Source organism: Alligator mississippiensis, chromosome 6 (assembly GCF_030867095.1).
Source record: "Alligator mississippiensis isolate rAllMis1 chromosome 6, rAllMis1, whole genome shotgun sequence".
Classification (NCBI taxonomy): Eukaryota; Metazoa; Chordata; order Crocodylia; family Alligatoridae; genus Alligator; species Alligator mississippiensis.
Genome location: NC_081829.1, coordinates 18,831,928 through 18,855,341, shown reverse-complemented (window position 1 = coordinate 18,855,341; position 23,414 = coordinate 18,831,928). Strand labels below are relative to the sequence as shown.

At 45.6% G+C, this 23,414-nt stretch overlaps 1 long non-coding RNA gene across 1 annotated transcript; it reads right to left on the bottom strand.

Moving 5' to 3' along the window:
- Window positions 1–3,782: 3,782 nt before the first annotated feature.
- On the bottom strand, window positions 3,783–15,351 carry LOC109286149 (uncharacterized). Its single transcript, XR_002094094.2, has 2 exons — window positions 15,083–15,351; window positions 3,783–4,512 (listed from the first exon to the last, which is right to left on the bottom strand). It is a non-coding gene; the product is annotated as an uncharacterized LOC109286149 (long non-coding RNA).
- Between the last annotated feature and the right edge of the window lie 8,063 nt (window positions 15,352–23,414).

Sequence of the window (23,414 nt, the reverse complement as noted above, 5' to 3'; positions counted from 1 at the left end):
AAGAAGATTTCCTTCTGTAGACTGGCATTTCACACCAATCCTAGCCTCTCCTGACAGCATGGATGCAAGAATGTTAGCTACAGGATGCTCACAGCTGTGGCATTGCCAGTCTTTCCCGGGAAAAGGTGCTGCAGGGCATGGAGCAAGAGTGCTGGCTTACTGGAGGTGCTGTAGAGAAAGGGTAGGGTTTTAGCCATTTCTAATCCCAGCTCCCATCCAGCAGAAGGCATTGTGAGAAAACGAGGTATGGGCACAAGATATCAAATTATTTGCAACTATTCCAGTCCCAGCTTTCCACAATTAGAGATGTTATTGAGTATGATAAATGAAAAGCTCTCCCGAGTCAGTCTGCATGGGAGTGTACATTGCTCTAGGAGAGATGAGTATTCTACCTTACCTTACCAAGTGGAGTCTAGCAGCAGCATAGATTTTACCTGCTTCCACTTCCACTGGCCCAGGAAAGTCTCTTATAAAATATGAATGAGTTCCACACAAGTATATTCTTTAGGTTTCAAAGCCTAGATCAGTCATTCTCAACCAGAGTGCCGGGGCAACCTGAGGTGCTGTGAGAACTTTTTAAGGGTGCTGCACATTAGCACTGTTAGGGGTGTAAGCACCCACACACAATTCATAAAATAAACCCAGGGATTTCCCATAGGAATCATAGTGTCACAACCATTCTGACCTGTCGTGCGTTTTTTGGGTTCTTTGTAACAGAAGAATTATTCCATTATTTTTCTGTAGTCAAAAAACAGTAACAGCTGACAGCTGCTATGTTCCCAGGGACGCCTTCAGTCCAAAAAGGGGTGCCTTGAATCTAATGAGGGAGGGGTGACTTGAGTCTAAAACAATTGAGTACCATTAGGCTAGACACACAACAGGCCTTTGTAATGATATAAAAGGGGAGCAGACACACGACGTTTAGCACCAGTGTCACTTACTAGAATCCAGTGTAGTTTTACCCTGGGCAAAAATCAGTGGTATAGGTCATGCCATTGGGCATGCAGGGTGTCTACTTCCATCCTGAGGTAGCCATTACCTCAACAAGCTATTACCCCCTTATCTGCCACCTCATGGCAAAGCACCATAACATGCCCACTGCAGGGATGTACATTAGTGTACAAAGACAAGATAAGTTACACTGGGTTAGTGTGCAGTACTCCCAGAGCCTCAGCAAACTGAAAGGACATGTTATTCTTTCTTCTATAAAGGGAATGTGAAGCCACCTCTCTACCTGCTGCCAGGGGGTGTTATGAGTCAACTGCCATTTGGCATTCTCCATTTGGCATTCTCCCTCAGATGTAGCATTAGACTTAATCTTTCTTTCGGCGAGGCTTGATATTTCTTCTTTCTTTGGTGCCTTTATCTGGGAAGAAGCTAACTAAGAAATGCATGGTTCCTGCTTGCAGGGGAAAAACACGCAGTGGTGCCAACCATTTCCATCAATGCGTTTCTTTAGTCCCCACAGCAGGAGTTCTTCCTGCAGTCAGGTGCTTGGTGGGTGGCATGCTGTGGATTATAACTAAAGTAAGTGTATGTCCTGGTTTAGCTGGGACAGTCCTGAATTTCAGAGGCTGGTCCTGACCAGCTGTTAAGAATTATAATGGGCATCCTGGAAATGCAGTGGCATGGGGTGCAGTCTGGCTGGGAGTCAGAGCGGTACAGAGCACTTTGCAGCTGGGCAGGCAGGCACCATTGCCTGCCTGGCATGCAGCCCACCCCCACCGACCTGTGAGAGTGTGGGGAGGAAGCGGGGGAAGTGTCCTGGATTTCCCAGGTGATGTCCTGGATTTCCAGGATTTCTGTACGGTCAGCCTAACTATAACACACATGACATGGCACAGAAACTTCCACCATGTCCCTCCTTCTCTGTAAAGAAGGAAAGGAGACTTACCTTGATATGTAAAATGGCCCATGATCTTTGGATGGAAAACACTACAGAAGCACTGAATAGTGGGTGTTATTTCTGTTTCTGCCACTGACTGGTTACATGGCCTTGGTCAAGTTACTTCTCTATACTGCTGTTCCCTGTCTCATTTATTTGGCTGTCTTGTCTATTTAGATTTGGAGCTCTTTAATGTAGGGACTGCCTCCTACTAAGGATGCATCCTGTGTCCAATACAACAGGGTCCTGAACTTGTTTGCAACAGTATACATATCTAATAATAACAGTGATGCTATTATTTGTAGTCTCACAGCAGGTCAGTGATAGAGCTATTATTATTATTATTCTTCAAGGTCACATACAAACAACAACAAAGCTGATAAAATCATGCAGCACTTTGCTGGTGCCAGTGACCCTTTTTTCTGCTCTACCCTACTCCAGTTTGGTGCCACACAATCTGCTTGCCAAAGGTGGCTTTAAATTGCCTGTGTCAGTTGTATTCTGAGCCATGCTCCTCTGGGAGCTAACCAGAAAGGGGACATGTGCGGACAATGTTACCGGCTTTTCTACATCGCCCAGTGAGCAGCCCCTAATCTGAGGGGCGTGCCAGTATTAATGCCTTTAATAACGCCGGATCAGATTGTATGAAGAGTTTTAATTGATGTCTATATCCCGAGAAACATAAAAACAGCCATGCAAACGTCTTACCACTATTATTTTATCAAAGGTTTTGACGTGGTTGCTGCATAGGAGATGTCAGGGAAAAAATTCATGTCTGCAAGGCACAAGCAGGCAAAGTAATGGGATATAAATCAAAAACAGTGAAAGGGGAAAGTGGTTAGTCACAAGATCATATCATTTTCACTACAAGGGAGAGAAGTGAATTCTCAATACAAGCAGCAGGACCCATTCATTCCCTGCTGCCCCCAGCTCTCCCCCAGCATATACCCACCTTGGGATACAGAAGGCCTGGACAAGGAGCTATAACATCAGACACTTGCATATTGGCATCATGATATTTGCAAGCTGTTTCTGTTCACCCATAAAAGTATAAGGAAACTAAGCCAGATGTGCCAGAATGCCATGGCAAGGGAGGGTTAAAACCAGTGGCTTTTTCTCATGGGCGGATGCACAGAGTATTTGATAATGCCCCTCTACCTCCTTTCATGAAAGCATCACAAAGAACTGATGAATCCTCTCACTAGTATAATAGTTAGGGAAAACTGAGACACACAAGTCAGCAGGTTTGCCCATGGCTGCACAGAGAGCCATGGGCTAGCACACAGAGAGAAGACTAGCCTGCTTCTGGGCTAATTCACACAGGTTTAAATCAGGAATAAAGCCACGTGAAGCCAGGGTGATTTCAGCCCCAGGGACTAACCACTAGAATGTATTCCGGGGCCATCCATGGTCATACTTACTAACAACCATGTCCCACTGCTCTGTTGAACCTCATGGTTCTCCAAGGTAAAGTCTTGGGCCCATATTTTTTGGTAGGTGTAAGAGTCAGAACTTCTAATAAGTCATGTCATGCCACATCCAATGCCCAAAGAGTGCTTATTTCTGCTCCCAGCGAAATCCTGAACCCACATCTTGGGGGTTTATTCTCACACGAGGCAGAAATTCACATTCCTTTGACCCCCTCCCCCCAACAAGCTGGGAGGACACTCCTTCTGCTTAATGGCTGTCTGCCATCCCCACGGCACTGCTGAGAGGAAGCTCACGGCTCAGCCTTGCATGCTGGGAGGCCTGTGTTGTGCACAGGGAAGGGCTGGGGAGCAGTGGGGGAGGTGAGGATGAAAAGGAGGAAAAACTGGTGGATAAAAAGAAATTTGAAAAAAGTAAGTGAAATATTCAAACTGGAAAGTGATATTATAGAAAACTGCAGGGAGCACGCTTGAGTGCATTCAAATTTATTCAAACTCTGCGCCTGACATTGATGAATGCAACAGCTTTTTCCACAATATGTAGAGCGCACAGGGCATTTAGAATTGCAGCATCCCTTTCACTGCAGCTGTCTCAGGGCCTGCTCCTAATGCTACGGGGACCCTCACTCCAGGCCCCTCTATGCCCCCTTAAAGAGGAGGCCAAGAAGCAGTTAGAAGAAAAAAAGAAGGAGCTTTCAGCAAAAGATGTGGGAAGGGAGATTTCAAGGCTAATATCTCCTTGCTGTGTGTGAGGTCTTTATTCTTGTGGTGGGACTTGCTTTCTTCTCTGAAGGTGATAGGAAGTTCTTCCTGATATGGTCATGCAGAGTGGGGGGTAAATTAGGATAAGAAGAATCCTCCCTGATTAATTCCATTGGTACCTCCATTGGTACCATCCATTCCTGCCAGGGTGCATTGGTGCAAAGCTGTCTTTTAAGCTTGGGTTCGGCGTTGTGTTCTCCCACGCTGGTACAAGAGGGCTATCTGTATGGCTGGACATTGTGTTCCAGCAGGGAGCACTCTTGCACCCTGACTGTCATCAGAAATGCTGCTTTGATGAAAGGCTGGTACCCCTGGGTGATGATTCTCAAGTGTCACTCCAGTTCCCTTTTGCCTTGCATTATGAGTGGAACAGGTCTTCTTACATAGCGCAGAAGAGGTTGACTCAGCAACTACTGGTAGTTATTTATTTGGAGAGACCTACATGGCAAAGGAGAAGAGAGCAGACATTCTGGTGGGTGCATTAGAAAGGAAGGAAGGAAGGTAGGTATATGGATAGACAGACACTCTCTTTTTACAACTCTGTAGCCCATAGTTACATCTAAACAGTCCATACAAATGAGAATTTATCCAGATCTGACTCTGATATTTGGGTGGTAAGTATTTCCTTCCCTTATGTTTTTTGGTGACGGCACTGAAATGATTTCCATAGTCTCACATTTTGGAGCTTTCCCAGCTATTGCTACCTGTATTCAACTTGTGTATGCACACCCCTGTTCTAGGGAAGCAATCAGATAATTTAAGTTATAGGTCCCAACTGTTTGGGGAAAATTGGGTGTGAAGATGGCCCAAGGGATGTCTGAAAATTGATGTAAGGCATCGTGTGTTCGTGTCTTTTTCCATAGGGTACAACAACCTATGGTGAAGACTAGTTCAGCTTGCCTTTATGGTTGACCTACCAGACCAACCAAGTTCACAGAGACTGTTAGCCCCCTCTGTTTATACAGACAAAGAAGGTCCTGTGGTGACCTGTGGTTAGGTAGATTTTGGGTAGATTCCATGGTTCTTTGGTGTGGGACCCAAGTATATATGTTGTTGGGTTTCACCTCTCCTGGTGGGTGGTGGCTAGGGGAAAACAGGCCCAGGACCACTTTTCCACTCAGCACAGCTCACGAGCTCTCAGGACAGCCACGGAGGGTTGGTCTCAGTGCCTCATACCACTAAATTGAGAAGAACAGTTTTCCTGTAGCAATATCTCGGACACAGAAGGTCTACATTCAATTCCCAACTCTGTCAAAAACTCCTGTGTGAACAATGCTATTAGACTTCATCTTGCTGTGCCTCAGTTTCTCCTCAGTAAATTGTGGGATGTAGCAGTTGCTACATCCATTGCTTGTTTAGCATGAAAATGGCTGTTTGGCACAGAGAACATAGGAACAATGGTTGCAGACATCCGCTCTATCCCCTTCTCTCCAGATGCACATCGCAAGCCACACAGAACAACTCCTAGCATCCTATAACAAACTTAAGATCTTTCATACAAAAAAAGCCCAAAAGCCTCAAAAGGTACAGGAGGAGAACAAAAACCACAGTGCCCCCTAAGCCATGAGCCCCAGCACAGCTGGGAATTCATTAGGTATAATATGTCAAATGATCCTGGATGTGAACAATGTTTCACAGTACAGAAGGTGGTAAAAAACACCCAACAGCTCCTTACCTGGGGAGAAAGGTCCTTCCTGATCCCAGATCTGGTCACAGGATTAACCCCAAGTGTATGAGCATGGCCTCCCAGCCAAGTATCTCAGAGGTCTTTCCATCCCATGGGGAATACCAGAACCCCATCTCCCCTCTCTAGCTGTGGCCAATACCCAGTGCTTTCAAGAAATTGTAGCAGTCAGAACTTTGTGATTGTGTTGAAGAACAACACACGTTATAGTTTCTCCCTCTTTGCCCTTCCTGGCTCCTATGAAAATCCTAGTTTAAGAGTGAAGGTGTCTGGACTATACTGTGCCCCACCAGCAAGTGGCTTCATAAAAATGGCAACTAGATCCCTCTGCCTTGCAGGTGCCCCAGCCTCACGCTGACTCCAAATGTACATAGTTGGGCTTCCCCTTAGATCAAATCAGTGTGCAAACCAGAGTCCCATTAGAGGTCACGGGAAGGATCCAGGTTTAGGGTTCTGGGCCAGCCCTGTTCCAGAAATGAGCCAGGGCTATGAAGGTTGAATCCAGAACTGTGTTTCATGGCACTGGCATACAGGGTTCAGATCTGCAGTTCTCTAACATCAGAGGAGTTTGAATCCAGATCTGGCATTCCTTTGAAGAAACCCAACGGTGCTTTGGCCCATTGTTTCTGGTAAGGCCTAGCTTTAGCTAGAAGGTGGTTGAAGTAGGGCTACCACTTTTTGCTGAAGCTGTTCCCTGACATCTACCTTAGAAATGGCATTATGATTTATGGGCTGCTAGTCATAGAAAGATGGTGGGAATCAGGCTGGGTTCCCCATTTTGAAACCCCCTTGTATCCCATGAATTTCTCATCCAACCCCATTGCCATGGGCCATACCTTTTCCTAGGGCACCATACCCAGCTTGGCACCCTTGCACTTCATAAAGGTCCAATTCCCAGACATCGGACATCTGGGTCAGGTGTCCAACCAAACTTCAGACAAAGACCCTGAACTCCTGCACTGTCTGGGTAAAAAATGAATAGATGGCAACTTTAGGTTGAAACCAGGACTGACCACAGAGCACTCCCTGAACTGAATCCATGTCAGTAACCTTGGGAGCCTCAGGGCAAGAGGAGAGTCTACTGAATGTCAAAAAGGAAAGGAAAATCTCCCCACCTTGACCAGAGGAAGTCTTGTGGCCCTGGTAGCCCCCAGAGGCCTGGCTTGGAAAGATGATGGTGGGACAAGAGGCACAACCCATCCCTAACACGAAGGGCTGGTTCTCTCGTTTACAAACGAGCTTGGGAGCAGAGCCGTTGGCCTCCTGCTGCTGCCATTCGAAAAGGTGTGCTTGTGCGGCCCAACAAATGGTTTGGGGAGGGGATGTGTGCAGTGGCCTGACGGGGGGAACAGAGAGCGTCTCTCTCTCTCTCCCTCTTTAGATCCTCGTCATGGTGTAAACAAACAAGCTAAACTCTATGAGATTTACAGTGCCCGGCTTCGGTGGCTTCCAGTGCAGCTCAGTGAGATATTTCTGTACAGGCAGGCTAAGCACTTTCCATTTTATACCTCAGCGGCTTTATAGCATCTTAAGGATTTCTGTGCATGCCTGGCTTCACTCAGAGGGGAAAAAAAATCAAGCTTGTAAATAAATACTAAATATATATGAACAAAAAAGACAGAAGGGGAGAGAGAGGGACACACAGGCAGAGGAGGAGGAGAAGGGGCAAGAAGGAGAGAGAGAAAGAGCAAACGAATGGGAAACGGAGAGAAAAGAGGCGGGGGGGCGGGGGGGGGAAGAAAGAGCAGCTGAACAGCTAGCGGAGGACAGACTCTCCTCCACCCTGGCCAGATGGAAAGAAAATAAGCCGGAGCTAGCAGCTCTCTGGCAATTTGGGGAATATTAATTTCCCATCGGGTCAGGTTAATGGCCGTGCCTGAGGTTAAGCAGCCACTGAGCACTGAAAGGTCAGGGGAAGGAGCTTTGCTCAATCACTAGTCCTGCAGCCAAAGCACAAGTACCCTCCATGGGTGGCTGTGTCTGCCCCCCTCCCCCTGTCTGTGTTATCTGTTAAGCTCTGCCAGGGGCCAATCATTAGCTGGTGCAAATCAGCACGATGGTCTAAGGGCTAAACACCATGTTTGTGTTGCGTGCAGCACCTAGCACAAAGGGGCTGGGCCCATTACTGGTGCTCTTTGTTGCTCTTGCAACGCAAGTCATAAATATTAATAATCAGCAAAATGGGTCGTGTCTATTTTACACCAGCAGAGGATCTGGCCCCTTTTCATTTCAGTCCCTTCTCTCACCTCATTTCTCCCCTACCCATTTCTTTGGAGTGGGTTTCTTCGGGGTTCTCTTCCTTCACACCCCACTGCCTCCCTCTCCCATCAACATCACAGGGAGCAGAAAGAAGGCCAGTGGCCTGAACCAGAAACCACAATGGCTATTTGTTGTCTCCAGTTTCAACAAACTTTGTCTCGATGATCTCCCCAATGGGGCCTTGTTTCCAGAGTCTTGCTGGAAATGACGGCTCCTGTCTGAGCTGCAATGGAGCTTTCAGCTTGGGCTTTTTTTATGCTAACAAATATTTTATCCCCAATCAGGATCTTTCATCTGTGTCTTTAATCATGGAAAATAGTATGTGGTACAGCGATATATATGGCAGAGGATAAATAGAGGGATACATTTCTTCTTGCCTACAGGAGCACCTTCTGTTCAGAAAATGCCCGCTAATACCAAGACGTTGATAAATAATAATATGAATTAGCATTTAATTGGTGTTTGCCAAGCACCCTAGTGAGCACATGTTAAGGATGGGGGGTGGGGGAGCAGAGGTGAGAACGGGGAAGTGATTTGATGAAGATAATGCAGGTCACTGAGCTGGGAGATAGTTCATTAATACAGAGTGCGTCATCTGCTGGCACATACGGGTATATAGTATTGTTCATAAGTTAAGGAAGTCGATCAGGTTGTTATTATGCTCAATGAACAGCTTCACACTGCTTATTTATCACTATGTTATTGATAAAGAGGTGGGGAGCGGGACTCCAAGGGGCCATGTCCATTGAAGGGAATGGAAACAGACCCCCGCTTTGGGATAGTATCTATGGCTCGATGCACAGAGACTGGCTCCCATCTGTACCCAGAAGGGTCTTCCTGCCTCTGGCTCCATCCCTATGTCTGGTGGAGGCTGGTGTCAGGGGAGCTAGGCTGATGTACACCTAGATCTAGCCCCAAATGTAGGCATGTCTTCTAAATCAGGTTGCTGATAAAAATGAGTGCCTAGGGCTGTGCAGTCCAAATACACTTCAAATATGTAACTGCATGTGGAAATCTGAAGGAGTGACGGTGACTGTACACTGTAGCACCCATTTCTAAAGGAACTGGGCCTACCATGGAGTCACATAAGACAGACTCTGATCCTGGAATGAGCTCCATGCAGAGGAGACCTCCCGCCCCGACCCCAGGGGAGGTCCCCATGAACCATTCCTGGCTCTCACACAAACCCCAATACAGGCATGGGGCTACAGTTTTCTCCTGCCCATTAACCCTTTTCTGATCTTCTCCCCAAGGGCCTTGATTATAAGTTCTAGAGTTTTGCATTTCTTTTTGTCTCAGACCAACACAGCTACCAAATACATCCCTTGATTATAGGGCGGCATTTCCCTGTTGAGGCCTGGGTCTGAAATCACTGGGCCTGGGTTCAGTTTCCTATTCTGGTTCAAGGAACTCTACTGAAGTCAACAGCTGGCATGAAGCAGGATCAGACCCACAGGGGAGATGGCTCTTCTCTGGTGCCTAGTCTACCCACCAGCCAGTTCCTTAATGGCTTTTTACTGTTGACTTCTTGCCTGACTTAGCTGAAGAAGTTTTCTGGACCAGGCCAGTGAGTACCTCCCCCTGGAGCTAATATCTAGGGTCTCTGACAATTTCTCACCATTCTCTCCCTGCCCAGGACTGGTTTCCCCTTCTCAGATATTAAGTATTCAAACCTCATTTACATCCTTATTTTTCAATTTGCTGCCACAGTAGTTTAATTTATTCTATATAATTTCTTTTTCTGAGGGGACATTAATCATTGCCCTGTGCTTTTTGGCGCCTCTGGGATATGTGTGTGTGTGTGTGTTTTTTTTTTAAATCAATAAAATAAAGCAACCTTCCTTCCCCCCCCCTCCCCCCGCCCCCCACAACCCTCCCCCCTCCCAAGCCCAACATGCCCCTTTGCCGGAGGAGAAAAATATCATTTCTCTTTCACTTTTTTTTCATTGTTTCCTTTGTTTGCAGCCCGAGCAGATTAACTTGTCTCTTTATTTCTGATGAAATGCTGTGCACATAGGGTGGATAGGAGGGGATGGCACCTATGTCACTCAAGGGCGGGTTTAGGATGACGTCCTCACTGAATGGCTGAAGCCTAGGTCTACTGGAAAAAGAAACTTTGGTGCATACAAAGAACGGGAAAACTAAGTCTTGGAGGGAACCACTCTACCTACAGTATTGGGCTGACTGGTGGCCTGGGATGGACATGGGAGTTGATGCAATGAACTGTAAACATATAGGTCAACATTTAGCTCACAGAGAGGAAGGAGATAGAGAAAGATAATATGAGATCACGAGCAAGAGAGAGAAAAGAGTATAGAAAAGGGGAAAGTGTGGAGAAGAAAGAGCAAGAGAAGAGTTTAAAGAAAAGGCTAAGAGACCAGCCTCAAATCAATGCCACAGAGCTTAATGGCATTTCCATTTTGCTCCATGGAGTATTAAAGAACAAGAGAGCATAATTTCTATACTGCTGTACCGAGAGCTAGACTAGGAGATGGAGTTTTAGGCTGGTCTACTGTGGGGTGCGCAGTTACACTAGGAAATACAAGTCTAGGCTGCTCTCCTCTGCTCTGCTTAGCTATTGGTATGCAAAATATGAATATGAAAGTCCAATTTAGGTGGGATGTATACTGTGGTGTAAGTCAATTGAAGAGTAAGGGAGTGTAACTTAATATGCTTAAAAGTTAGAAAAAATATCTATGGGATGAAATGTCCTTCCATGATCCCATAGCATGATCAGCAGAGCTAACTAAAAACATTTCCATGGAACACTTTTGCACTGGAAAATGCTGTAGCATCACGTTAGAGACATTTTGCAAAAACACGTAAATTTCAACCATTTTAATGGAAAATGTTTTAAAGGATTCAAAATTCAAATACAGCATTTGGCTGTGGCTTATATTATATTAATGTTTTAATACTATCCAAATGAAATTGGTTTTTTTTAATTATATGGCTGTTTCTGTTCCATTAAAAATAAAATAAAATAAAAATCTTTCCAGTTCATGAAAAAAACCCTAATTTAAAACATGTCAGTATTGAATGTCACTCTCTGACCATTTCAAGAGCTCAACCCAGACTAGAGCTCATTGAAAACCGGGTATTTGCTTTTTTCTTCTCAATATTTTGGCAAAGTAGACAATTTTTAAAGGAAAATTGAGTTTACATTTAAAGCTGTTTTGGCTTTCAATGAAAATCTGAATTTGGGGGGTTTTGACAATGAAAAAAAGTCAAAATTTTTTTGGTGTTTGTTTGTTTGCTGAATAATTCTGTCAAAATGTTGATGAGATTGGAAAAAATGTACTTTTTTGATAAAAAAATAAACTATATTTCCCTATCCCCATTGGGCTGCACTACATTTGATCTAAACAAGAAAAAGCAATCATTAAGGTGCTCCTTTTGGGTGCATCTACACATCTGCTTTACTGCATGTTAATCTAATGCGCAGTAAAGTATCACCATTTCCGTGTGTGCGACAATTACTGTGAGTAGATTAATGTAAAGTGCCACTTGCTAGTACCAACAGAACTCACCAGCTTGCCCCCCACGCCTCCTGAAGCTCGGGGCTTATCCCCAAGCTCCACAGTGCTCATAGCTGCCCCCAGAGCTGGGAATAGCTCCTCCTCTGTCCCTGCCCTGGAGTTCAGGCCTGGCCCCCTGTGCCCCCTGCCAGCCCAGGGCTGGCACCCAAGCAGCTGAAGCTGCAGCTTGGAGCTCCCCCAGGCTGCTGCAGAGGGGCAGAGTAGGGTAGGAGCAGCCCTGGACTCAACTACTCCTGTCCGGCTTAATTTGCTCCTTACCCGGGCGCATGTGTAGATGCATGCCCAGGCACAGTTTACTCAGTAAATTCAGGCACATTAATTGCACATGTAGACAAACCCTGTTAGAGCTTTGAGTTTTAGGGTCTAATGGCTCTCTTAGCCCAAAACACCCGGTGTCTTTGACCATTAAGGGCTGACTCCAAGGCTAATTTGTTTGCTCTGAGTACAAGGAAGGAGGTGCATGGACACTTTGCTGGTGGACATGGGAGGGCTGAGCTTTCTGTTGGTGGCTTAGTTACCAGTTCCACTGTAATGAAGTCTGTATTTAATATACTTGGAAGAAGCGTATGGTAGTAGATTGGCCCTGTTGTCAGACACATTAAGCTAGATAAATGTATTTGATTTAATTTATTTAAATTTGTTTTGCTTAAATGTATTAAATTTTATGTAACAGCAAGATCAGCTCTCACACGGAGAAAGTGTGAGGCCTTCTTTCCTAGCTGAGAGTCACCTAACGCTGAAGCTATGGTGACCCAAATGAAACACAGAAAAATAGCCGTTCTCTTCACCGAGATAAGGATTTGTGCCCAAGCTTGCACAAGTGAGCAATTCACTGCACAGAGTCCCTGTGAATTAATTGCACGTGTTAAGGAAAAGGATCAAAGGGCTGGATCCTCAGACAATCTACATGAGCCAGTGAAGCCAATGGAGCTTGGCAAATTTGCACCAGCTGAGGGACTGTCCTGAAAACTTTAACAGGATATATGACATCTAACCTGAATGTACTGGCTGCAGTCTAGAGTAACTTTGTTGAAATCTGTGGACTTCCCCTACATTAGCACTGGTGTAACTGAGAATGGAGTCTGGCCGTGTGTGCGAGTACATGTACGCTGAGTGGAAAATGGGTGGTGATATCATGAAGAATGCAAGGCAAAGCTTAAGACTTATGCAGCCTTTATGTTGTTTGAAGCCCTAGTGTTGCAAACTCTCCCTCAAGAAAGCAAACCTGCTCAGAAAGCTTGTTCAGAGTGGACTTGATCCTGTGCCTCCTTCTCATGTTACTGTCTGGCCATTCCTTTGAAATCAAAGGGCCTACATGTGCATTAAAGTACTGCCTGATCTAAGTGTAGGTGGCAGAGCTGGCAGTTACTAAGGATTACTCACCTGAGAAAGGGCTTGCTAGATCATGCAGGAAAGGCATGTATGAGGTTGAGCACTTGCATCTGTGTTGCAAGTGTTTCTGTGTATCTGTGCTTATGTTTTTCACAGCTGCCTCAGGGAGCGTTCTGTGGAGCTGAAATAATGTGAGATCTGTTCTGCTCAGGGTGTTTCACTCCCTGGCTGGCAGAAACACCACAAGAAGACCAGATCTTGCAGTATTTCAGCCCCATAAGTGGCTCCTTGAGGCAAGAAAAGACCTGTGAAGAAGAAATGCAAACACAAATACCAAGTTATTTGGTTTCCCAGTGTGATCTTCCATAGTCTCCTGCTTTTCATCTACTCACTGGTACCCATGCGAACAAAAGAGGCTGCTTTAACAACATATGTCAAAACAGATATATGCACATGGGTATCGTAAAATATGGGAACACGTGTCATAAAATACATGCATGTACATGTCATAAACTACAGTGTGCCATAAAATACATGTGTGCTTTTGTAACAAAATATGGACATGCATATATCATAAAACGCACACAAACCTGTGTCACAAAACACATGAAGACATACATTATCAAATGCATAGGAGTGTATATCGTAAAGTGTGTGTCGGTTCCATAAAATGCAGGGATCAGCACTGAATCCATGCACGCAAGGATCATGAAGTAGAGAAAAACATGCATCAAAATGCATGCAGCTCTTTGTCAGAAAAATGAGGGGCTTATATTACTGAGGTGATCAAATAGATGCATGTATCTATAAGGCATGCATGTATGTCATAAAACGCATGTGTTCTGTTCATGTGTGTGCTGGAGACCTGGAGGTGGGATTAGCCAGCAGAGGGGCTGGAGTTCAGGGTTTGAGAACCCAACTACAGCCAAGTCAATCATCTGCAACCAAAATTTTATCAGAAAAAAATATGATTCTTTGTTCTGCTCAAAGTGGTTTAGTGACAGTTGAGCTGTGGTTGCTATGTTGAAATAAACCAGCAAGGTTTTAATCTGTCAGCTCAATTCTGTTTTTCCAGGTAGATCTAGTACTCAGTGGTTCCAGCTCAAACTGCTATTCCCTGTATTTAAAGGTGATCCATCGGTCATGTCTATAGTACCTCCCTGATGAGCTTGGGGCTCTCACCAAGAATCAAGCCCCATCCCCTCAGTCCCACTGCATGTGTGAATACACCCAACAAGCAGGCAGACTCCAGCACTGCATCTAGGCTCTCCAGCCAGAGCAGTGCTGGGGCATGCCCTCAGATGCCCTCTGATCCATATGTCTTGCCTCACTATGGGCCTTGGGCATGCACGGAGCAGAAACAAGTGAGTAGGGCTTGATTCTCAGCAGTGGTCCTGGAATTAGACATGGTCTTGGAGGCCTCAGTTGAAGTCAGAACCCCATTGTGCAGGGCATTGTATAAGTACATAGTAAGAGACAGTCCTGCCCCAAAGGGCTTACAGGATAACTAGGTGATGGAATAGGGGGAGGCAGTGGGGGAAGGGAAGGGAACAGCGACTTGCTCAAGGTTGCCCATTGAGGTAAGGATTTATGCTCAAATAGGTCGGGGGCAGAGCCCAGGAGTAGGCCCTATGCCTCCTAGTCTCATGTCCTTCCAGGGCACAATAAGCCCACTCCCCACTGTATGCTACCAGAGTTCAGAAGGTAAACTGGGATTGGTGAGAGAAGTAGGATCATAGGAAAGTACAGCTGCAAGGCATCTCATGAGGTCGTCTAGTCCAGCCCCCTGCTCAGGGAAGGATCATCCCTGACTAAACAATCCCAGTTAAGTGCCTGTCTAACCTGCTCTTGAAAATTTCTAGGAATGGAGACTTGCATGATATTGTTTCTGCCACCTGATATTGCTTCTGTGCCCTGATTGTATAAGTGCACAAGCACCTTATGGGCAAGTATCACATGTGGCAGTGCAAAATGACTTGACAGAATCTCCCTGCCGTTCCATTCATTCACTTCTTCCTGCTTTGTTCCTTTGTCTCAGCCTGCCTTGCTGTTTGGGGAAAGACCTGCTGAGGACTGAAACACCAGGATAAGACCTAAAAGATACATGTTTTATTCCTGCCTCTGCCACCCACTAACTTGCTCTTGATCAGATGCCTCAGTATCCCCACCTGGAAAATGGAATAATTGTTCTTACCTATCCAGAAGGACTGATGAAGCTTACTCCTTGTCAGATCCTTTTAAATCCTTGGACAGCAGCAGTGAGAGGAATACTGCCGGTGTTAAGAGAGCCCGTCCCATTTTGGTGGGCTCTACAAACATCTAACAAAAAGGTAGTCCTTGTCCCAAAGACCCCATCACTGTCTAATTGAGCAAAGAGATGCAGCAGGTGGAGATGATAAGGCAGCAAGGCAAGAACAAGAAAATACCGGAATGAGTCTGACCCACACTTCCAACACCCCAGCTGCCTTGCCTCTGCCCAGCAGCCTGTAGGCATAACAGCAAATGGGAACTTTAAGGAGGATTAGAAGAACCTGGTTCTTGATTTTTTGGGTAGCTTTGTTATTGGCTGAAAAGAACAAAGTGCAAAGTGACCTGCTGAAAAGACTGACTGGTAGGCAACCAAGGCTGATGTCAGTGGTTAAGGAATGGCTTTACCTTGTACAAATCCTTGCGTTGACCTGGACAAAAAAGAGCTTGCAAGAGAGCTTGTTAAGTGTTTTAAAGTGAAACTTTCATAGTTTTTTCAACTGGAAATTGGTTTTGCAACAAAAACAAAATACCTTAGAGTATCTGCTCACCTGCAACATTTTCAAACTTTTATGGGAAAACCAAAAAAATTTTAGACCCAAATCAGTCTGTGTGGTTGTTTGGTTGGTTTAGGGCATAGCATTCTTGTTGTGTTGATTTTTTACTCCCTTTTCGATCCGATTTATTTTTCATTATAGCTCATGTGCTCTTCGTCATTCATTCTTTCCCTCTTGGGAAAGTTTCATTTCTCCAATCTGCATGAACAAACAGCATTGTGTAATTTGCAGGGAAAGAGACACACAACCAAATACCGAATATCTACTTGCAAATGGTGAATAAACTAAAGACACCACAGAGGTTTGAACTAAGTCACCGTAGCAGACTATTATGACAACATTTTAAGGAAAGCCTAAAATTTCCTTCCACTCTTAGTGCAAATGTTAGACCCTGTATAACTGGGATCATACAAGTGCAGATCCTCGTACTAAGGTAATGTGGTTGTGTGTCTCCTTCCAGCACTGATAGAAAATACATAGTGGGTGTAAAATGGGGAGAGACCACTGTCCTGCGGCAGTGGTGGCAGTGTACAGTGGGTGTGCCATGGGATGACAGCGCCCCCCTCTGGCTGTGGTGAGCAGCGTGCATCAAGTGTGACGGCCAGAACGCTGCTCTTAGTCTTGTCACCTGTGCTGGATACTGCAGACATTTGTGTTTGTTTTTGTTGCTCCAGAGACAACCCTGGAAATTTCCTGGAATTCTGGGCTGGCGCCAGCCCTGCTTTCTGGAAGGAGAATACTACGTCTCAGTCCATAAAGTCCCCAGAATGGGAGGAAGGGGCGAGAGACACACAAAGTCAGTAGTAAAAAGAAATGAAAGTCGGCAGCTTGCCACAGCTGAGTGCAGACTTTGCAGAGCTGCCTCTTTTATTGGCACCCAGACTGGAGGGAGGTTTATGCTCTCAAACAAGCCAAATTGGAACTGTAGTGCACGCCCGTGCCCTCAGAGCAGCCTGGCACCCGGGGAACCCCTAGCACGGCTAGAGGTGTGCAGCTACTCCTGGATCTGGCACCTTCTTCCACTCTCTGATTCTCTCTTTCCCACCCATGAACTCCTCCCCCCAAATGCTCATCCTTTTTCAGCTAACTCTGTCTTGGCTGGGGCTTATGTAATCACATTGGCATTTCTCCCACTGAACCTGGCATCAGACGGTTCACCAAAAGTCCAGGGGCCAAAGGATAAATGACTGTGAGAAGGAATCCATGCTCCTATTTTTCCACTGGTTGGATAGGTTCCAGAGGACCTTCTGGCATCACCATGGGAGGGTCTGTGTCCAGGTTTATGACATAATGCCATAAGAGTGTGCCCAGTGGCAAAGCATGGCAGACACAGAGGAAACCATACAGACAAAAGACACAGGACACAGAGCAAAGATGGCACAGAGAGGGCCAGAGTCCTTTCCAGAGCAACAGCCACAGACTTTCTAGCTTGTGTTCTTCCTTCTGGCCTAGGCTAAGTTATAACACAGGAGGTCCCCACCATGGGTTTTTGCTTTGACCTCAAGTTTGTGACATACATTTGCCCAGGGTGCACATGTATGGATCCACCTACCTGCCAGGCCAGGCCACAGCCTGATGTGCTTTCCTTCCCTCACCTTCAGGTTCTTTCCCATCTTTGTTCATGTCTTCCTGTAATTTCTCTCTTTCCCTCATCTGTGTTGCTTTGTGTCTTACTTAAAACCAGCACATGCCCTGGCATGGAGGACTCTGGGGTTGCACCTTGAGACTATGATATCAACACTGCACTTGCAAATCATGAAGTGGAACAAAATGGACCTCCCAGAGGTAGGACAATCACTGAGGGAAGTGCTTGAAAATCAATATGTAAACAAGTTCTCTAAGCCCAGCCTCTGGGTTTTGAACTACTGGAACTCCATGGCTGGGTAGCAGCAGCTTGGGCAGGGATGTATGGAAGCTCTGATGCCTCAATACCTCTGGGGGTCCTAAGTGAGATACCCTCAGAGAAATTCCCACTCTGTATCTACCTAAGGCAGCAGCAATTTCAAATTATGTCTGAAAAGAGCACTGCCGTCAGCAGTAGTGCAGGCTGATGTTCATGGTTTGGTGGGTTAGCAGTTCTAATTCTACCTGAGTCGCTTAGGATTATTTCGACGAGATATGTAAATCTCTAAACTTTCACCGGGTTGTTAGGCACCTAAATACCTTTCTGCAGCTCACCCTTAAATCTACCCTGTGCCTCAGTTTATCATCTACAACAAACCATGGAGATGAGGATAAATAATTGTCCTGCCCCTTGGGCACTGTTGGGCTAAAATTTGCTCTTGATTAGTAGAAGGTTAAATCTGATGGTGGTGAGGGCTACCTACAGCTCTGCACAGAAGAATATGGGTGCTGTTTCACGCATTCTCAAGCACAACAGATCCTTCTGATATCAGACAGGAATCAGTCATGTTTAGGGTAGACGCTGTGTTTGTGGATCAGCTTCTGACCAGAATTTAGGAAAATATTCGCCCCTTCTCCCTTTGTTGTGCATTTCACCTGCAAAAGTAAAAATATATGGAAAATTAGAGCTGCTTCTGACATTCTACAAGTATATTTAAGCCTGATTCAGGGCACACTGAAGTCAGTGGAAAGGGTCTTGTTAGCTTCAAAGGACATTGAATTTGGGCACTAGTGAATGTAACCATGTCTCCCCCCAGTGGCAGACCCCACGGAGGAGAACTGGTTATCTCCTAACCAGCATGCTTGTGACCACACTATTGTGCATATGCACCTATCATATATTAGAAATGAAACCAGCAAGTACCAAGCTGCTGGGTTCATTAGAGCTCTATGCAGTTTTAATTAACATTTCCCTTGCAATTCTCAGTATGTTTCTATCCCATTCAGGAAACAATACCGGAAGCCTTCTAGCGCAAACTATTTACCACCTGTAGCACTTTGCATAAATGTGTGAGTTGCTTAGCAGGTAACGTGCCTGTTATACATATACATCCCCACTTCCAGTTTAGCTACCATCAGATGGAGGGCGTGTGTGTGTTTTTATGAGAGTTTTTCACAGTTCTGAAGCCTTTCATGTCCAACAGATTGGGGCGTTTTCAACATGTAATTAACTTTATCATCCCAAAATACTCTGCATTTATGGAAATTATTAGGCAAGTCTCTTTGCTCAAGAAGTAGAATGGCATTAACCCTTGCATTGCTGACATTACCTCACTGCCGATTGTGTAGAGGTAAGGGGGGACACTTATTTATTTGTTAGGCTGAAAGGTTCTACTGGCTGCCATAAAGGGATGCGAAGACAGTCGCAGATCTTGTTGAAGACAGCAGATGTGCCAGTCATCTTCATTCAAGCTTAAGAGACGGAACATTTGTTTACGTAGTAAAAATACTTGCTGAAAATGGTGGCGGCATCCCAACACGGTAGGTCTTTTGGCAGGCCAGAACTAGCCCGTGTACAAGAGATTTCCTCATTGATAGCAATTGCAGGTGGTGTGCTCTGAAGGCAGTAAGCCAACAGAAGGAATTGCAAATGTGACCCTGAAAGGGAGCAGAGAGACAGAGTTTCTTGAGCACAGGACTCAGGAGTGGCAGATGCTGGATTTCTGAGCAGGAAAATAACCTGTGCACTTCTGCTACGCTTGGGAAATGGAACTGTGGCCATTTTTTTTTCTTTTTCTAAGATCGCACCAAGCGTGTAGCTGACTCATTCCATCAGTATCTTATCCCAATGGCAGGCATGCCACAAATTAGCTCTGTACACTTGCTGAGTGCCACACCAGTCCTTTTCCCTTACCCAGACTGCTGCTTTGCTTTCCGCTTCCTTCCCTGTTCTCCCTGCTTGATTTGATGTGCTGCTTTTTGCTCCTGGCCCTATCTGCCACTGTGCTTGCTGCCTGTCCCTTTCCAAATCTGCCACATGCCATACACAGAGGCTGCCGGTGCCATTTGTGGCACCTGTGTCACTGATGGGCCACCCCCATCTTATCTTAACAGAAACCACAATGAAAGCTTGTGAATTTTGGGCAAAATGCTCAGGCCAAAGGGACAACAGTATATTTGATTCCCATAATGTTATAATTATATAAAAGGCAAGGTAGAAAAGATAAGATCCACTGTATGGGGATGTCAGGTTAGCGCTGGATCTCTGGTTAAGTGAATCATGTCTGTTAGGATCAAGGAAGGTCTGAGACCAGATATCAGCTCCTGATATCAGCAAGGGAGTAGCTGGCATTCATGGATCACGTTCTCCAACTTCAGAGAGAATCAGCAGCTAACCCCTCCCTGGGTAACATGCCAGCTGCATTTGAAAGCGGCTTTCTCTTTAGTGGGGGGGTCAACAATTTGGAAAGAATGGGCCAGATAAAAGAAGCCAGTGTATATCAGCAGAGCCCCACTAACTTCAGTGAATTTACACAGTGGAGGATGTGGCCCACTGCCTTCAATTCAGCATCTTGTCTTCTAATCGACCAGCTCGTAGTGACCTGGTATTCCAGGACTGTTCCCTCTGTTACGAACCACAAGCGAGTGCCTCATGCAGTCAGACTTTACGAGACCCACGGGGATGCCAATGTCTGACCCTCTCTGTCATTGGGAGTTAGGAACCTTCTGGTTGCACTGTAGCAGAAGGACAAAGATTATATGATATATTTAATAAAACAAAATTTAAAAAAAAGAAAAGAAAAAGAGGCCAATGCACGGGAAGGTAATGTGTTCATTTGAATAATTGGCAAAATCAAATTAATTCTACATTAAATAGTTCTGAATAAAGGGTTTAAGTCAGCAGTTTCAAACTTGTTTTCCTTAATTACTTTCCGTGTTTAATGTCATTAAGAAGATTAAAAATTCATTAACAAGAGTAGTAAAGTGGCAAATCAGTAAAGCTATCACTCCAGGTTAAAAACTAAGCTGAGGTTGACACTTTGTACACTTCTCACAGGCATTGCGTGGAGTGTTCATGGGGAGTAAAAGGCAGTTAAAGGGAAGCATGCACCCCAGCCATGGCTGAGGGAAAGGCAGCCACCACGGAGTATTGGCTGGGCATGGTAACCACTTTCACCATTAACTAAGTAAGACAGAAGGCAGCATTTAACGAAAGGGCATAGCAGACCATGGAAAGCACAGCAGTATAACCGTTGAATATGGCAAGCATCAGAAACAGACTCAACCATGGAGAATGGGAGATATTATAAAGCACTAAGGCGTGTTAAGGCAATCCAATTGCTTGATTGGTTGAATGTCCCTTGCCTTCTAAGTTTGAATAAACAGAGGACACTGAGCAGAGAGCCCGCTGCCTCGATACCACTGGGCTGTTCCATGGGGACTTCAGAAGGCTGGTAGAAAGCGTTTTCTCCTCTTTAAATTTAAATGGTTACAATACACCATAGCTCTAGGAGCTCATTAGAAGAAGGTTTAAAATGCTCAGGGCACAGATACACCACACTCCTACTCTGGAATCATTTGACTTTAAAGTTGGAGCATACACCAGGTGTACAGTGTTACACTGGTGTGTGTCACTGCATTCTGGCGCAAAGTTACCCCTCTGAAAGTAAGGAGGAAATATGTACCAGTGTAAATTATATCAATGTAGGCCTATATGTCTGCTCCCCTAGTTCAGTTCATCCAGGTCCAGTACAAACCAGCTATTCTAGCACCTGCTGACAAGGCACTGTCGTTGCATCTACTGTGGGCAGTCAGTTTAAAGAAAGCCAGTGGTATATTTACTATTTGTAGTCCCTGCATTAAGAAGAACCACAGAGAGGTGAAGTAATTTGCTCAAGGTCATCCAGTACGTCCGTGGCAGAGCCAGGAACAAAAGCCAGTGTCCTGATACCCAGCCTAGTGCCATCTCCACTAGACATTGATAAGTAAGAAAAACACTGCCAACCTCAGGCATTGCACATTTGCAAGCCAGGCCTCCAAACATCACAAGACTGGCTTAAAAATCATGCGATGGGTTCTTGCCATGTTTTACTTACCTTCTGGTTTCTCAGGGGGGTTGTATTTTCAAGGTTTTCTCTGCAACCACGAGGGACAGAAATGGATTTTTGCTCTTATGTCTAACTGTTTGGCCTCAGAGTTCTGGCATCCCAAGAGCTGCAATAAAATGGCAAGAGCTGGCAGCACTGGGAATGACACTTAGTTACAGCCACATGACCCTGAGAGCAGGTTTGAGCTAAGAGCAGATATTATTCCAACAGAGATGAGGTCAAAGCAAACCTGCAATGTGAGTGGCCCTCAACCTGGGTCCTTTTCTGTTCCTGTCTCTGAGATGGACTGAAGTGAGCTCTGAGAACATCATAAGGTTTGAAATCCGAATCTCACTTTTGTAGTTTGGAACTAGAGAATATGTCAACATGCAGAACTGATGCAGTGGCATATGGCAGAGAGCAAAATCCATTCTAGGCCTGACATCTGGCAAAGCATGCAACCGACACTAATACTGTGCATGTCGTTAGTGCCTGTCTTCCAAAGATTGTAACATACTTTCCCCCTCTTAATGAATGAAACCTCCCCAACCCTCTGGGAGGTAGGGAAGAACATTTTCTCCATTTTGTAGATGGGAAAACTGAGGCCCAGACTTTGATTATTTAGAATCATAGAAAATTAAGGTTGGAAAGTACCTCAGGAGGTCATCTAGTCCAACCCTTTGCTCAAAGCAGGACCATCCCCAACTAGATCATCCCAGCCAAGGCTTTGTATACCTGGGTCTTAAAAACCTCCAAGAATGGAGACTCCATAACCTGTCTGGGTAACCTGTTCCAGTGCTTTACTATCCTCCAAGTGAGAAAATTCTTGCTAATATTTAACCAAAACTTCCCTTGCTGCAACTTGAGCCCATTGCTCCTTGTTCTGTCACCTGCCACCACTGAGGACAGTCCAGCTCCATCCTCTTTGGAACCAACTTTCAGGCAGTTGAAGGCTTTTATTGAATCACCTCCCAGTCTTCTCTTCTGCAGGCTAAATAAGACCAGTTCCTTCAGCCTTTCCTCATAAGTCTTGTGCCCCAGCCCCCACACCATTTTCATTGCTCTCCTCTGGACTCTCTCCAATTTGTTCACATCCTTTCTGTAGTGGGGGGCCCAAATGTGGCCTCCAGATGTGGTCTAACCAGTGCCGCATACTGGGGGATAATCACTTCACTCGACCTGTTGGCAACACTCCTAGTAATGCAGCTGGGTATGCTGTTAGCCTTCTTTACAACAAGGGTACACTGGTAGTTGCCCAATCAGAATTGTGATTCAGAGATCAGAATACAACCTACATATTCTGAATTGAGAAGAAACCTTTCTCAGCAGATGAGAGCAGAAGCTATTAGTACCAGAGAACGTGGCGGGAGAGGGTGCCACTGCTGCTGTCTCTGGCTGAACCCAGATCGCAGCGCAGCCCAGCTGCAATGGGGCGGGAGGGGCACTAGAGCTCCCCCACTCCTGTGTCATCTGAGGATAGCAGCAGCACCAGGCAAAGCAGAGGAAGGTGGGAGGGGACAGGATGTGCCTTTCAGCACAAAGGGAAAGGAAAGAGTTGCCATGAGGGGGGTATGTGTGGAAGGATTCTTACTTGATTTGGGGACTTTAAAAAGTCCCCAGCTGCTGCTTCAATGGTGTGGCCTGCCTGCCCAGTTAAGGGAGAGCTGGGAGTTGGGGTGCACCCATCCCCACAGCACCAGTCAATACTCCTTTATTCCCTGTACAAAAACCTGGATCCGTCCAGGGATAGGGTCCTGGACTGACACTTAAGGATGCAGGTCCAAACATCCTG